This window comes from Bidens hawaiensis, unplaced genomic scaffold (assembly GCF_021521415.1).
Source record: "Bidens hawaiensis isolate Kalapana, Puna unplaced genomic scaffold, B.hawaiensis_p1.1 tig00009904_1, whole genome shotgun sequence".
Lineage (NCBI taxonomy): Eukaryota > Viridiplantae > Streptophyta > Magnoliopsida > Asterales > Asteraceae > Bidens > Bidens hawaiensis.
Genome location: NW_027491745.1, coordinates 586,390 through 602,615, shown reverse-complemented (window position 1 = coordinate 602,615; position 16,226 = coordinate 586,390). Strand labels below are relative to the sequence as shown.

At 35.6% G+C, this 16,226-nt stretch overlaps 1 pseudogene; it reads left to right on the top strand.

Moving 5' to 3' along the window:
• LOC143533772 (heat shock cognate 70 kDa protein pseudogene) lies at positions 1-1,816 on the top strand (annotated as a pseudogene).
• Positions 1,817-16,226: the final 14,410 nt, after the last annotated feature.

Sequence of the window (16,226 nt, the reverse complement as noted above, 5' to 3'; positions counted from 1 at the left end):
ATATATACATGGAACAATTATTCATTCTAGTTGATTTATATTAAGATGGCCATATAACATATTCTTGTACGTGTGTATGAAGATGACCAGGAGAACTGCAATCGGTATTGATCTTGGAAAAACATATTCATGTGTGGCAGCCTGGTTTGATGAGCACAACCGTGTTGAGATCATTCCTAATCTACAAGGTAACAGAATTACTCCTTCATGCGTTGCTTGGGATGAAGCGCAACTTCTAGTAGGCGAGGCTGCAAAAAATCAAAGCACCAGGAACCCTAAAAACACTGTTTTTGGTAAGTTCGTTTGTTGTCAAATCTCAAAAGTGTTTTTGATGACCTATTAATATATATTTTCATTCTTATTTAAATAATAATGTTCAAATGTTAAACGCTTAATGGGAACCGGATTCAATGATGGCGTTGCGAAGAAAGACATTGAAACTAGACCTTTTAAGGTAATTGAAGGGTCCGGGGAGAAGCCAATAATTGTATTTGAACATGAGTCGGAAGAAAAGAAATTTTCTCCAGAAGAAATATCTTCAATGATTCTAAAAAACTTGAAAGAAGCTGCCGAAGCATTCCTTGGAACAACGGTTACTGATGCAGTCATAACCGTTCCTGCTTATTTTAGTGACAAGCAACGCAAGGCGACCATGGATGCCGGGTTGTTGGCGGGACTTAATGTGTTGCGCTTGATCAATGAGCCAACATCAGCAGCAATCGCCTATGGTCTAGATAAGAGTGCCAACATTAACAGTGCTAATGAGAAGAATGTGTTGATATTTGATTTGGGTAGAGGAACCTTTGATGTGTCTCTTCTCAAGATCAGCAAGGCCGGCACCATTACAGTTAAAGCTGTGGGCGGTGACACTCACTTGGGTGGAGAGAATTTTGACCAGTTGATGGTGAATCATTGTGTTGATATCTTTAAAAAGAGAGAGAAGAAGGACATCAGCAAGAATGCAAGGGCAATGATGAGGTTGAAAGTTTCTTGTGAGAAAGCGAAGAGGGATTTGTCTTCAACAACACAAACTCCAATTGAAATTGATTGCTTGTTTGAGGGAATTGATTTCACAACAAAATTCAGTAGGGCAAAATTCGAGGAACTTAATGATGGTTTCTTCAATATGTGCATTAAGCATGTTGAGAACTGTTTAAGAGACGGAAAAATGCATAAGCTTGATGTTCATGAATTGGTTATTGTTGGTGGGTCGACAAGAATTCCCAAGGTGCAACAAATGCTGACAGAATTTTTTGATGGGAAACCACTTTGCAAGAGCATTCATGCGGATGAAGCTGTGGCTTACGGTGCTGCCCTGTTGGCTGCAAACTTAGGCGGCTATGGGAACAAAAGGGTGCAGGATTTGGTGCTATTAGATGTGACCCCTCTTCCTCTTGGCGTCATGGTTGGTTTAGATCAAGAAATTAGTGTTGTGATCCCCGGGAACACACCCATACCCACCGTCAAGGAACTCTCTATGACAACCAAGTAAATGTGGTATGTGATGTATATCAAGGTGAGGGAAAATACGTCAAAGACAATATTTTTCTTGACACGTTTACTCTTCATGGCATTCCAGCTGCCCCTAAAGGTGTAGAAATGCTTAAGGCTTGCTTTAACATGGATGTTAATGGTATTCTTCATGTTTCTGAAGAGATCATGTCGACTGGTAATAAACAAAGTATCACAATTGCTATGAGTGGAGATTCATCTAAGGATATGACATCCAGAAGATGGTGAAAAAGATTAAGCAATGAGAAGATGATTAAAGATGTTTCTTTTTATGGCATTTTCAAATTTTTTTATTAACTGAAAGTTAGCATGTATGAATAACTATAAACAATCCAATCTTTTGTGGTGTTTAATTTGCTTTTTTTGTTCACCTATACGTTATATGCTTGAGGCAATGCAATAGCTACTATTGATAATTTAGCTTGCTTACAATTTTACTAAGAAAAAAGGAAAAAATTATGACCACATGATATTCATAAATCCATAATAAGATATAATCAAATTAAAGTACTAATTTGTATCAAACAAAATGATCCTAACACAATTTGTTTAAACAAACTGGAAGACTAAACAAAATCACAATGTAAGGACATATCATTTTACAACAGTTTTTGTCAAAAAAATTGATTCAAAGTTCATGAAATCCACTGGTCGTGTAGACATTAGCATGAGCTATGGTCTTTTAATCATTGGTTGTAGCTTGTGAGGTTCTATTTCATTTTATATGGGCCAGATAAACAACAATCTAGTATGTTTTACGAGCAAAGTTTTATTTGAACAATTATCTTAACAACATAAAAATAAGAAAGAAACTGACATTGTTTTATAGACAAAACCTCTAACAACTAATTTTAATCTTTATTTTAAAACAATTAACCTCTTCACAATATATTCATTACTTGTAACGGTTCTACAAATACCCGTTCCAAATTAGTACGTTTTGCAATCTATAACGGTTGTCATCCTCAACTGTGTCAAAACTGTAATACCTCACCTTGAAAATTGTCGATCATTGATCATTAATCTCGTCAACACTCTCATTTCTTGTGGATAATATTTCTGTAGATGCTATATTATCCGAAGTACATAAACTGTTTTCGATTGATGGAAAGATCGAATAGAACAACTCCTTTATAGAATTTTCTTTTCTAGTGAAAGGAATAGTCATGTCATCGGGGATTCAGATAAAGTTGCCTTCGATCTCTTCTTCAGTTCCGTTACCAACTCTTAAAAGAAAATCTGAAAACCATGAATCATTTAACGCTCTCATATTTATGGTCAACATCATCTTTTTAGTAACAGACCATAAAGGCGACATTCGAATAATTGAGTCTACAATATGCGCTCGAGTGTCGCGTTTAATAACAGGAAACACCTATCTGAAATCACCTCCCATAACCATTATCTTTCCACCAAATACGAGTCTAATGTCAATGATGTCTTTCAATGTGCGATCGACTGCCTCTATCGCCTAGAGTTTTGTCATCGATGCTTCATCCCTTATTATTAGTTTGGCTGAGTCCCACTTTGATCTTTGATTTTGCACATCGAATTATTATTGAGATTAATAGGAATCTTGAACCTGGAGTGAGTCGTTCTCCCTCCAGGCATATTATTAGTTGTGGCACCTGATTAAGCTGTTGCAAGAGCACTAAGACTACGTGAATGAACTTGAGCAAGCAAGGTTTTGTACATAAATGTTTTACCCGTTTCACGTGGACCATCTATAAAGAACAACCCGGACGATCATTGTCCACATGCATCATGATCTCATCATACATAATTTGTTGGTCACAATTAAGTTAATCTATAGTAGATAAGTGTTCAGGTTCCACAACTATCATGTACTCCTCTTGTACCTCACGATGCAATGCATATAGCAAGTTAACATCATACGTAATTTTAGGAGATCGATTTTTTTTATATTTTCACCCATAGATTGTAGATATCCCCTGTTCTCAGTAACAACCATATCTTGAACTCGATGGATATTTTGGCAATGTAACCTATATCTTCAGGCATTGAGTCAAAGTAATCATTCCTTAACTTACGAACATCTCCAGGTTTACAAAAAAAAAACCAATATTGTGGCGAATAACCCTTTAAGAGCCTTTGGAAACTGAAATAGAGAGGCTTTCGTGAGACATCGCGAAAAACTATCATCGTTCTCAATTAAGCCTATCTCAAGGGCCTCTCTTCAAAATTTCGGGTACTTTGCCCACTACGTGTGCGAAGATCTTCAAAAAAAAGTAGGACCTTTGATATTTGAGAAAGGTAGACATAAGTAGTACCTTTCTCCTTCAGTTAGATTAGCCGAAACAATACGACCTCTTTGTGGCATTTGTTTACGACGATTCAAATGACGTGAGCCTCCATTCCATGTGAAGTGCTTTGGAAAATCTTTATACAAATACTGCCATGCCGTTTCATCCACTCTGTTTGTCTCAAAAAATGCAGTCAACATGGTTTTCTTATCTCTTTCCCTATCAACAATTTCAGACATAATATCATAGACCATCAGCTGATTAGGGAGATGAAGTTGCACCTTCAATACAGTAGGAGACATTTGAGAAAGGGGGAAAGAAAAATACGTCACATAGCCTTCGGGGGGTGATACATAGCATGCATCTTGAAATCTCTTTATCTCATTAATAACAACCCCTTGCTCGTCCGGATCAATTTTAATGACCTGTTTGTCATGTCCTTTGTAAACATATATGAATACATACTTCACGGATTTTATACTTGAGCAATGTTGGTGCATAATGTCAGTAGTTCATAGTCTAGTGTCTGTAATCGAGTCTGTAATGTTTAATTATGTTTTGTATGTTTAAGCGAAGTTACTGACAAGTTCGCTTAACAGGCGAACTTGTTAGTCAAGCGAAGTTATGGACAACTTCGCCTGAACATGCCAGGCGAAGTTGTTGTGTATTTATAGTCCTAGGTTACGGCTTGGTTGGTAATCGTTGTTTAAGTTCGTGTCAGTGGTTCGAGTTCATTGTAACGTGAGGACGAGAGTCTGTAACGGTGATATTACATCACGTGTTTGAGTTATAATATATAACGTGTGTTCGTTTCGTGTGTTCGTGTGATTCGTGTTCTATACTCGTAATGATCTACGCAGGGATTCCACACCTGAGTAGACCGAGATATCTCGTGCGATCCGTCAGGGAACCTACAAGCAAGCCTCGACATTCATGTGGCAATTGAACATCATCAAAATCATTGGGTTATACGGGAAAACCCACTTATTATCAAGATCACTTTCTCGTATGTCCACCCTAATTCCGTTCTCTTCTTCGATATAATGGATATGCATCTTCTCATTGTGTTGTCAGATCATTAAATTGTCTAGGATAACGAAATGACATGATTCAGGATCTCCTTGCATACAAGGGCTTTTTGGTCGTAAATTTCCACAAGGACCATGCATCATGCGCATGACAACAAGCTCATGCAATTTAAGATGCCTTCGCACATCGGGAAATATCAGTACACACAACCTTATCATAATGGTCGGGATTATTTATTTTGTATTGTGGGTACTTGATAAGAAGGATATGTGCATGTGGTAAACCACGCTTTTGAAACTCGATAACATAAACATATGCCTTAACTTCTCCAAGGAGATGTTTCTTTAAAAGTTGTTCCTTAAGATCCTCTAGTTTAGCACGAAATACTCTTGAAACAAGCTCTGGACGATCTTGTGCGATTTGACCAGGTTTTAAGTTATCACTTATCTCAGACCATTGAGGATTACAAGTCATCGTAATAAATAGATCAGGCTTGCCGTTATCTTGAACTAAAGTCATAGCATCTAGAAACCGGCGTCGCATGTCACGAGGCCCTCCGATGAAACTTGCAGGCAAAACGATCCGTGCCTGAATCTGTTTGGATGAACCTCACCAGCATGGACGCAATCCACGATACCTTGGTACAAATCTACTCTTATCTAATCCTGTATTTGTTGAAAAAAATGTAAACGTGACGTCTCAAGTTTTATATAGACGTCTACACCAAATTGTTGTAGCAATCTACCACCAAATAGAAGCACATTCTCAGCAGACCGAATTTGGAACTTGTAACAGTAGTACTCTCGCATAGCTACGGTTGTTCTACGACCTTTTGTGTTAGAATCTGAATAGATTAAAAAAGATAATAATTAATTGCAACACTTTACTGTACTATTTATGATCTTCACTAAGAAAAAGTAGTTAGATTATTGGTACCTTTTGTGGTTCGTCGATGATATCAAGATCATTGTGGACTTCACTTATTAATACTCCTTGACGTGGTATGTTAGGATGCCAACCAGAATCCCCAATTGGGAAAAATAGAGGATAACATAACAGATCATAGCAACCAAAGTACGGCTGAATATTTTGACTATATTCAGACCTTCCGTACACAACAATGCTTCTTTTGTATGAAGTGATATTGTCATTTCCTTCAACCCAAATACGACAAATTATATAACGTTGCATTATGAATAAGTAAAAAAGAAAAGTATTTATAAGTTTCTTTTAAATAACTAAAATAATGTAATGTTATTTAAACCTCAGATGTTGTTGGTCGGTTGTACACCCTTTGGTCAAGTTCCACTGACGCATTGAAAGTAACTTTATAGTTGTCAAGAGGTCCAAGTTCAGCAAGACTTCGAAATGTCTTGACATAAGGGTTTGCAGAAAGAACATGTGTCAAGATCTTCGTAATATCTCGATCAAGTCCAAAACCTTTTTTATCCATAGTCCATTTAAGCCACTAGGCCTAAAATAAATGTAGAAACTAAATAAAAAAATAATGTTAATCGTCGTTTGAAAAATTAGCTTATATATTTCATTACTTGTTAGGGCCTACGTGCCTTTTTATCAGCTCAGCCGAGGTATTTTAATTTTCGGAGACAACTTGCGAGTCAGGTTATGATAATCTAAGATTGTGCTATAGATGGTTTGTTTGAGTATTTGAATAACCAATTGAATGAAATATAATAGTAATTTATTAATTGTAACCACTATCGTTCTTTACTGATAAAAAGTAACCAAAATAACCAAAGCTTTAAAATAAATACACAGATAAGGAAAACCAAAACATAGTTGCAAAGGTTTGTTAAACTAAATTGTGAAGTAAAATAAGAAAAGTAGACAAATTAAACACAAGGATAGCAAGGTCTTAAAACAAAATGGGAACTAAGATAAGAGGACAATTGTTGTTCAACACGAACAAGGGCTACAAAAACAACTCGACATCATAATTTCATGTGCCTCGGCCACGTCTGGTTCATAATCGATCGTAGTTAAATTTGTTGACGTTAAAATATTCGCTATAAGTAATTAAACATGAAATGTATAAGTTTACAAATAATCATGACACAATTAGTGTAAATAATTAAAAAAAAAACAATAAATGTATAACTTACTATCTCGCAGACGAACCAACTTAACCCGAGATACGACACAATAGATTTACTTAACGTTGCTCGAAAAGTTTTTACAATATTGATATGCATTGTGTCGTCTAAATATATTTGTATTATGTGACCGCTGCCACATATGACAAGATTAGAAACCTCAAAATTTGTAAATATAAATCAACAAAAATTATAATTATTATACAATTAAGGACTTACGTTACATCTTTTAGAAACACACTAAAACGATATGTATCATACGATCGCGAACCATGATAATTTTTCCAACAACAGCTACAACCAATATATGAATTCTTTATAATATGTATATAGTAAAAGTAGCATATGATAGAAGTATATTTTACTTCTATATGTAAGGATTGTGATTATACGTACATGTAAATATTTTTTCGTATCCCATGTCGTGCGTAAGAGTTTTTATGGAAGGCGCTAATGGGTACAAACAAAACCCTCGTGGGACATTACTTGTAAATTTAATAAGTTTAGTGTGTTTGCTAAATACAATCTTGAAATCACCGTCAAGCAGAAGATGGTTTTCATGTTTTGGCCACTCTATGTATTCAAAACTCTCTATTTGGAAATGATATAGTACGAACATGTTGCCCACTAAATTCATGTCACTATAAAAGTGCATTAAAGTTGCCTGTACGAATGCGACTGTATGATGTCTTTAAAAAATAAAAATATATTAGCGTCCAAAATTGAGTTTTATTGCTTGAGCGTAGATGAAAAATGATCTTACGGCTTGGTCAAGAAAAACAACCAACAATTTATTTTCATGGATTATAAGCAAAATGAAATCGACCCAAACAAAAGCCACGGTATACCAAACTCCGTATTGTGTGATTGATGAAAAAGAGTCAACAATGGAATGCATATCCATGATCAATTAAACCTTTAAAACAAAGGTGTAATACTTTGATATTAAAAAGTAGTAAGGAATTTAAAATGAGTAAAACACTAAATGTGAAGATTTCTTGCATGTTTAACAATGAAACATACTTAGACACATAAGAATGTAAGATATAAATAAAAACCTTTATTGAATTCTAATAAAAGTTTTTTTATTGCTGTCCATACAATATAATATTCCATAACGAAATTTGAAACCTTTTATATTTGGACATTCATAAATGTATTTACGATATTCCATATATACTTTAATAATATTTGGATTATGGTTGCATGACTTGTTATAACCATTTGACCACTTACATTTACTTCATTTAGAATTGAGAACTCATTTCATACCTATTTTCCAACCTTTTCCCAAAATACCATTATGTATAAAGTTTAATTATGTCTTTTACATTTTCAGAATTAATAGACAATATTAATTGTTAATTTCCTAATTTAACAATACCGTCGCAATTTCTCACGTGTCCCAACTTCATATTATTTATTTGCTAATTACTTTGATTTCATTTTATAATAATAAATTAATATTAATACTACATATGTGCTAGTATAGAAGTGTTACTTTTTATGGTTATTTTTGGTTTATAGTTGTTCATTGTTATCTTATATAGTAATTTGATGTTTTTTTTCCAAACTAAAACTTTAGACGAAACCAATCTTTTAGTGGAATATGATATTAATTTTTTCAATTGTTACAACTACGTCAAAAATATAACTATTACATGTAACAAATAATATTGCTGCCTACATGATGCACCTTGAATTGAATGTAATACCATCACAATACCAAAATGAAGTTTGTAACCAAACGCAAATAGTAGTGGTGGTGGTGGTGGTAGTAGTATACATATAAATTACTTTAAGTAAACATGAACGCCATTAAAATTAAAGTACATAAAACACAAATTAGAGTTCCCTAGAATGAAAAAGTAAATTAGACTGAAATAAACATCAGGGAGAAACTATAGTCTCGGTATAGATTGCACCGTGGTTGAATTGAACACAAAAGGAAGGAAATTTATAAGCGAGCTGATCGAACCTCAAATCAACTTCAAGCACTTGTCCCCACTCAGTGATCACAAGACACGAGCCAGTTAAATCGTAATACATGATAGAGGTAATCAACGGAAATCTTATAGACACTCTATTACTATAAGATAACAACTTTATCCATACACAGTTATATTACTTCCACAAAGTTACAGTCCCATATTCTATAAATCTGGGACTAACAAGCATATGGAGCTCAGACTTTATATCGGCTAAAACACCCAAATTTGCAAAACCATAGACATCCGAAAAGCTTAATTCTGAAAATTTCATTGTGTTTACGTCAAAACTAAGTATCATCTTCTGAATCAAATCCTAGCATTGGGCAACCGTGAAGTATATACATCACCACATAAAGCTCCTGATGACCAATTGAAGGTTTCATTATGGTACGTGCGATTTTTAGGAAGCGTACTGACGTGAGGTTGAAGACACGCTCAAAAATAAACCAAATACAACTAATTAGATATCAGTATGTGGGTGTCGAACACAGAGAGTTTGTGGAAAATGTGTTGTAAAGTAGCTTTGTAATCTGACTATATTAAATAAACTAAATTGGATAAAAGTAAATTCAAATATTTGGTTGGTTGATTTGATTAACAAAAAAACTGAAAACAATTTAATGAGTTTTAAATCAATATAAGAAAATATGCCTTCCCTCGGTTTCAGGTTTCTATTAGTGCCAAAATAATTTTTTAACTGAAATAAACGATAAAGATATAGTTCGTGCTTATGCAACGATTGTGACAATTGAATACTACGTACTTGGATTATAAATGCAAGGTAATCACTCAAATATCAATTAGTTTATCCAATCGCGAATCCCTCCCGATTAATCTCGATTGCTTACAGCACCAAAAACTGACGGTTTAGAACACGAACTCAACAAACTAACAATCTACTAATCAATTCATAATCACCATAATAATGAAATCAATAAGATCAAACTATTATCTCAGAAGTTGCATAAACATTCAATTAACATTCATAATGAAACCTTACAATCCGAGGAAAAATACAAAGAGAATTAGCCGAGCATGATCCGGTTCATCATCCCTTCGATTATAGTAATCGTACGAATTATAAATAAGTGTTTAATGATTACACCACTCACAATTGATCTATGGCACCTCCAATTCACCCGTAGGTCGTCCTTGAATGATAGATATGTGAAAAGACATTGAGAAACGGAATAAAAACACCAAATTCGGCACTTCCGGATCGTGGCCCATAGTGCCCACCGTGGCCCACGGTGGCTTCCACGGTGCCCAGATTACCACGGTACGTTGAAAACTGCCATTTTTTGCCATTTTGACCGTGGCCCACGCTCAACACCGTGGGCCACAGTGGAGCTCTTTCTCATTTTCATGTTTTCTTCATATCTTTCTCGTTTCAACTCTGTTTTCTTCACCGTTTTCGCCCACGTTCTCGTGATTTCATCCTCTATCTCCTCATAGTTGCAATTATATGAGCAAACATAGTCAACTAATTCAATAAATTTAAAGCATATGCATTTATATCTTTTAGCTCACTTAACGGCTTCCATACGGTTCACCCATCACATTCCCATACTTAACTGTTGCTTGCCCCCAAGGAACACCTCAACAACAATTTTTTTTTTATTTTTAACTTATGATCACCAATCATACCAACAATTCCGGTTCAGTCAAGGTGCCAAGTCATACCCTATTCCCTCATTTCTATCGATTTGCACTAGTATACTTGATGTTAAATTTGAACCTGAGAATTCTAACCAAACCTAACATGCTTTCGGTTTTTACTCATACATAACACACCTTTACATTAACCCTCTTCTTGGCGATCATTCACACGTTTTCACATATAACCAATTCTCCTAGCATACGCTTGTACAATAATCAAATCTCCACCTATTTAAATGCTTTTACACAAATGCAAATTAAGAGGACTTAAAACGGGTTAAAACGGTGTAAGGGCTAGGTGTAAGGGTATGGAAGGGAATATATAAAGTAGCTCATACGATCCGATCCGGCTTATTACAAACAAACTAAGTAAACAATTAAATAAACAACTATATACATCACTAACTTCTCTGTTTTTTCTTTTTCTTTTTTTTTTCACATATATATTTTTTCTTTTTCTTTTTTATTTTCAGTACATAATACTTGAACATTGCATCTCTAACACAACCTTTTTTTTGAAGCATAATAAACATAATACTTGATACAGCCTATTGATAAATACTATAACAATTACAAATACAAAGAAACCTATTAAGCCGGATCATCTCGCAATTTAACATCGGGGTTGATTGAATAAACATAATAAGTCTAAAATTGTTTTCTAAGTGAACCAACCCCCCGACCCTCTCACTATCCACGCTCATATATGTAATGTATGAGGCCCAACCCCCAAAACCCACACTCGCACTCATCCAGACGAGGCTTAACCTAAATGCCTCTATCACTTTTGCACTCATGGGAAGCTAAGGTGTAACACCCCGTAACCGCAGTGGAAACGTAAACGGGATGCGACAGACACCTCTGATATCAACCACATTGTTTATAAAGAAAACCGAATGCATTAATATACTTCAAAATTACATTATCTCATCTTTCATTACCGTCTTGGTGATACACACTTCATACAATACGATTCATAATTCTATCTGTTATAATGTATCCTAACGTCCAGCATGCAAAACTTACACACAACAAGCACTTAGCACGTAATCAATCACTTTATCTTAGTTGTACCTGAAAAGCATGTGAGAAAACGGGTCAACTACGAATAGTTGGTGAGTTTCACAATTTTAGTAAACCATGATAAATCCATATCATAACATAATATTATTTGGGGACACTGTCAACCCATAAATACATTTAATAACCTCTGGGAACTCTGTTACCCCAGAAACATACTTCCAATAACCTCTGGGAACTCTGTTACCCCAGAAACACACTTCCAATAACCTCTGGGAACTCTGTTACCCCAGAAACACATTTAATAACATCTGGGAACTCTGTTACCCCAGAAACATACTTCCAATCACCTCTGGGAACTCTGTTACCCCAGAACACATTTAATAACCTCTGGGAACTCTGTTACCCCAGAAACTGTTGCGGGACCTTACAATATTAACAACTCAAACAATTACCATTTCAATACATTACCGTACGATTCCCGTACATTAAACATTATATAAATACGTTCATTTCCATGCGATCAGCATGTACTTAAACACTTTGATAAAAACATGCTTTCCGCCCCGGGAAAATATTTAAAAGAATTCAGTAAAAGGGGCTCGTGAAAACTCACCTTAGCACATGCAAGTAGGTAACAACAATCAATATCAGTTAACTCGTCCAATCTGTAATATGATCCCTACGATCATTATTATACAATTATTGTTTATATAATCTTTAATCTTATCAATCGGTACACCTGGGGACACTGTCAACCCAGCACTGTACCCGTTCTGGGGGCAAGGTTAACCCAGAAATATTTCTCCGGACTCAGATTGTGATGTCGTTTAGAGTTCCATGGTCACAATTTCTATTAATCGTTTTCTCGTTTTGCGTGCCTAGCACGAATATCCGTTTTATGTTTCAAAAATGAGTTTGGTCACACACGACCCGAAAATAGTGGTTGTCTGATAATTTAATTTAAAATGTGAAATTATAGCTCGGTTTAGACGTCCCGATTGGCCGCGGGACCCGTTTCCGTCTTTGGCGTACCGGAAACTATTAAAATAGATTAAATTACCCAAATCATCCGAATTATTTTCGGATGATTTATTTTTACTTGTTTAGCTCATTTATATGAAAATAGTTCATTTTTAAGGTTTTTATACACCAGTCAGCTCGCTTAAGCGAACTTCACCGGTTTACGCGTTTTAACTTTTAAAAGTTTGCTAATTAGCACGATTAATTATCCGTTTACCCTCGGATCTTGAAATTTTGCCCAAATCATTTTTTAACAGTGGGGAATTTTATAAAAATATTTCCAGAATTAATTCTTATATTTAAAATTTATTTATCTATTTTTAAATACCATTTAAACACTAAATATGTCGTAAATACCAAACGATCTTAGAAAAATCCCAAATTTTTCCTGGTTGTCCCCTGCCATCCACATAGTCCCCTGTAATTTTTCCAGAACCAAAATCTTCTTTTACATCCCCTTTTTACCAAAACCGAGCTAGAAATCCCTAGAACTCGTTTAACCGAAAAGCCTACTTAGACTTCTCCAATGGACCTCAAATTTTGTGTGTGACTTATACATGATATAAAAAGCTTATATTAAATTTTCCAGAATTTTTCATGATGTTTAGCTATTTTTCACCATTTTTGGCCAAAACCGAGCATTAAATTCACCAAATATTCATCCTTTATCCAAAAATTACCAAAAATTCACAGAACTCTTATTTTCATGTGTAGAACATCCCTGTAAAATTTCATGACCCAACTCTAAACCATCAACAATCTGTCCCAAAAACTCATAACCGAACATAACCGAATATACCTTTCGTTTTTTCCGCCACTACAAGCTACAAACTCATCTTTCCGCCTTGTCTACCACTAATTACAGAATCTACAAACAACATACCACAATACCAAGCAAGTTACACTCACGATCAAGCCATTTCTTTCATGGTTACGGTTATGATATAAAAACAAAGATTTTAACCGTAAAAATTCGTTTTTGACTCGTTTAACTCATTTCTTGGACCAAGATCCCTTGTATAACTTGTATACATCACTTGATCATGCAAGAATCGGTTCCATCTCGGGTTTTCACCCTTTTTCACTTGGAAACTTCCTTTTCTTGCAAGAACACTCAAGAAACGAACATAAACACGTACATAACACAATTTTACCTCGGTTTTTCTTGTCAAGAATCTCGGTTTTTGGCTCTTGGTCTTGAGAGAATTGAAGGTTTGATGGATGGTGTTGTGAAAAAAGAAAATGAATGGTTTGTGGGTGTGTGTGAGTTCCGATCGGAACTAGTGGATGGGTGGGGTGGGACCCACTTGTTCAATCTAGTCCACTCATTTGGATTTCCATGATCAGGATAATGTTTTGGATAATCTGGTTCAGTTCGTTTTTCGGTTAAACGTTTAATTCGGCTTAAAACGAGGCTAAAACGGTCGTTTTTCGGCTTAAAAATGAAATTTATATAAAACCGATTTAAAAACTTTAAAAACTTAAACCATGACTTTTATTAACTTAAAACATCATATTATTAATTATCGCGCATCTTTTTCGGCTTGATCGATCATATCTTGCTCGGTTTGGTATTGAAGGTTTCGTTTAATGTACCGACGTACCATTAAATCGAAATTCTTTTTCTGTGTCGTACTTTACTTATCCCGAAGCATTAATGCTTCGTAAAATCACTAAATATTATAGATATCGTCTATAATTGAACCCTCGATTCGTTCGGGTTTCAATAACTATCGATCGATTGATCGCATATTCAATACGATGAATTATATATTCACGTACAATCAATACAGTGAACCATGTATTCTCGTACAATTACTATGGTAATTCATGTACCCGACGTTAAATATAATGTAACTATTGTCTACCTGTTAGGGTATACCTGGTTTCGTCGGAATCGTTACATTCTCCCCCCGTTAAGAAATTTCGTCCCCGAAATTTTACACGCCCACAATCTCCTTTCGAGAGAAAGGTGGGGGGGTTTTTCCTTCAGAATTCATCCTCGCGTTACCAAGTATAATCTGGTCCTCGCTGTGAATTCCACTTAATCTTAATTAATAAAGCTTGGTATGTCCAAACTGTTTAGTTTTCCCGTCTACTATCATTACGGAATTTAGTTACGATATCAAGTAAGTCTTTGATGAGTACTTCTGTTACTAGTACTTTCGTTGCCTCATTGCTTAGGCACTTTTCAATCCGTATACATGGCAAAACATCATGTATAGTACTTATCCCCTGGAGTACTTTAATCGATAAACTAAATGACCAATCATGGAAATACTTTCATGAGGTCCAATATATTACGGAGTTATTTTCGGTTTTGCCAAACCTCATATCACCTCTCTAAGGTGATGCCTTAAAAAAATACATTGTCACCTCTTTCCAGTGCCAATGGTTTCCTTTGAATGCTGGCATAAATCCTTTGCCAATCTCGCGCTGCTTTCAACTTACCTTAAATATTATAAATCCGATTGATTGTTTCTCGGGTCAATTCAAATCTTATGGCTCGATCGACGCCCATTTTCAATTTAACAAATTGGAGATAACTGCTTCACCCATAGAAAGCTTCAAGCTCTCGATGCTTCCTTCCCCTCCTTCCAATAATGGAAGTAGGATGACTATTTCGATCTGAGATCATTGAAAATGGTACTCCACGACGAGTTACCATTTCAACATCATGAATTTGGGCGAGAATTCATTGTGGTAATCGTCATAGATTGGAATGAAATGCGAGGATTGGTTAATCGATCCGCGATTACCCAATTTTCCTCATGCCTTTGATATATCTTGGGAATTTGCATCCCGAAATCCAATGTAATTTATTCCCACTATCATTGGCGAATTTTCTGTCATTGTGGCGTTCCCAAGGGTTTTCGGTATGCAGCCTTATCATTTGCATAACTTAAATTTTCACCAACATACGTAACCATATCTTTCTCTACTCTCGGTCATTAACAAAATCTTTTCAGATATTCGTATCATCAATAGTCCAATCCGATCCCGGATGTATGGATTATTTCGATCTATGCGCTTCGTCAATGATTAATTCACGAAGGTCATGGAGGGTCGGGATCCAAATCCGATTTTTGAAGTAGAGAATTTCGTGCACGCGTTGATCGAAATTCTTCTCATTGCCGTAAAGTCCCTCCTTTTCCAATTGTCCCTCTTTCAACGCCTCACGTTGAGCGACTTGAATCAGATCTGAAAAGTTCGACTGGTCTACCATCCCCAACGCCCTCATTCGCAATGGCTTACCCCGATCTTTCCTATTAAAGGCATCGGTTACGACGTTAGCCCTGCCGGGTGGTAACGGATGTCACAGTCGTAATTGTTTAACAACTCAACCCATCTTCGATGCCTCATATTTAGTTCTTTCTGATCGAATATGTGATGCAAACTTTTATGATCGGTGAAGATGGTGCACTTCGTATCGTAGAGACAATGTCTCCACATTTAAAATGCATAGATAAACGCTCCCAGTTCTAAGTCGTGAGTAGGGTAATCTTACTCGTGTACTTTTAACTGTCGGGAAGTATAGATTATAACCTTCATATACTGCGTCAACACGCATTCTAACCCTTTACGCGATGCGTCACAACACGCAACAAAACATC